Genomic DNA, 2,456 nt, shown 5'->3' with positions numbered 1-2,456 from the left:
AAAAGAACTCGAGTTAAGCAGAGAAATAAAATAAATTAAAATAACATGTTCAGAACATCATGCAATTGAAACAGAAACTCATGTCTCAATATCACATCCCATCAAAGCATTGTATCACAACATCCTCTAGCACGAGGTTCTTTAAAGTCATCTACCTAATCATATGCTCTCACAAACATAAGGTTCGAAATCATCATAGATCTAAACACAAACAATACGTATGGAGTGAGTTATCACATTTCTAAATAAAGTACAGATAAACAAAAATATAAGCAAAATACATTATATAAATATTTATCACATAACTCAACTTAATACAATTCACGTCACTTCATCACTTTATCATTTAAAATTCATTTTTCAATCACTAATCACATTACACATGAATCACACACTTAACTCAAGACGTAACAACACTCATCAATTTCATAATAAACAATTCACGGGTATTATGCAATAATTATACTAAGACTCAAGCAATGTGGTACCATGTCAATAAAATACAACATCAGGACTCTTAGGAGTACATAACAAGACACACCACATAATGGGTATGTCAAGTCACTCTCACTAAGTAAAATCATGAGGTGACCAGTCAGAGTCACTCTATTTTGTGAGAATGCTTCAATCATATGGAATCAACATAGGCTTAAAGAAACACTCAAATCGAGTGTATTTACCCTCAAGGTCTAAACTTTGATGAATCCGTTAGGGCCTTACCTTCCTAATTCAGGTCCAACCTCTAAAACAACTTTTACACGCAAATACTGCTCATGAATTATACAATACACATGATCTCACACTTATTTTCAAACACGTTTAACACAGTGTGCTACAATTTAATACATCAGATTCCTAAATTGGAGCCTTACACTTTCCTTTTAACACCTCACACATTGAGCTATAATTTAACACTTCAGATTCCTAACTTGGAACCCTTTATTTTCCTTTTAACACCTCACACATAAACACTTTTCTCAAGGTAAACACCAGTCAGGTTATTGTATAATTCACAACTTGCAACACAAGTAATATCACATCAAGTATTAACTACACACTTATTCATAACCATATCTCATGTCCATAATTTAACATCTCACAATGTCACAATCCACCATCACATGTTCACGTGTATTCCACATATTAACACTTGTTCAACTTGTCACTTATACTCAATCCCAATCACAATTTTATAATCCAAAAACGATGTATCATTACACCTCATGTTTATTTATACATATTTATAACAATATTCACAAGGTACAACATACACATGTACATCAAATCTAACCATAATATTCTCAGGCTCCAACACTTAAATAATTTTCAGAATCATAATATAACCACACTACAATATTATTTACATCAAATATTAATATAAATAAATATATAGATAAATATATATATATATATATATATATATATATATATATATATATATATATATATATATATATATATAACTAGCATACATCATACTGGATCATGAATTTCAAAGTAAGCTTTCAATGCACCAATTTCAAATAATTATATGAACACTTTATCATACATTTATGTGTGTGTGTGTGTACACACATAACTAACATGAAACAAGGCATAAGAGTAAACAATTCAAATATATAAAAAAGTAGAAAGCAAATCTATTGAACTCAATTTTATAAATAAAAGTATCATGAGCAAATATTTATATAGTAACTAAAGTTGACATTGAAAATACCTTTCCAAACTAACATGCATAATATGATATTATTAACATGAGTTAATCTCAAATATTTTTAAAACACCTATATATGTATATATAAATGTAAAAATAAGTATACGTGAATTCATATATATTATCTAAGAATGCACCACATAATCTACTAGGAATCTTCTGTCAATTTCAATAATAATATTAGTTTCAAACTATATAAAAAAATCATAGAAAGCAAGAAAAGGGGAAAATACAAAATCAATATCTCACTCCCTCTTACGGTAAATCTCTCCTTACTTAATTTCAACAATTCATGCTAATTAGAAAAGGACTTAATTTCTAAGGTTCACGCTCAAGAAAATATCAATTTTACAACAATTTCGTATGAAGACATCAATTGGTCTGTCAAACACAGTCAATTTGTAGTTATTATTGTACATGCAAAATTAAAACGCATAAAACACCACAAAATAAACCTCAATTTGATCCTCTAATGATCCCTACACATGTTCACTCTAACTCCAATTTCAATAAACTCATCCCTTACCTCTAAACAAGTTCACGTGTGTAGTCCAATAGTGATAGTAGCATCTCTAACGGTTCCCAAAGATTCCTCAAGTTTTTCTTCTAGTTGATAGGCTAGGGTTTCCAACCATTAGAGAGAATGAAAAGGAATTGAAATCTCAATTTCATTGTCTCTGTGCGAGGTGCATTTCTCTCTTTGCAGACATTATTATTTATCTCAATGGTGAAAATGTGTGAA

This window comes from Glycine max, chromosome 9 (genome assembly GCF_000004515.6).
Source record: "Glycine max cultivar Williams 82 chromosome 9, Glycine_max_v4.0, whole genome shotgun sequence".
NCBI classification, from domain to species: Eukaryota; Viridiplantae; Streptophyta; class Magnoliopsida; order Fabales; family Fabaceae; genus Glycine; species Glycine max.
This window is presented reverse-complemented; position numbering follows the sequence as displayed.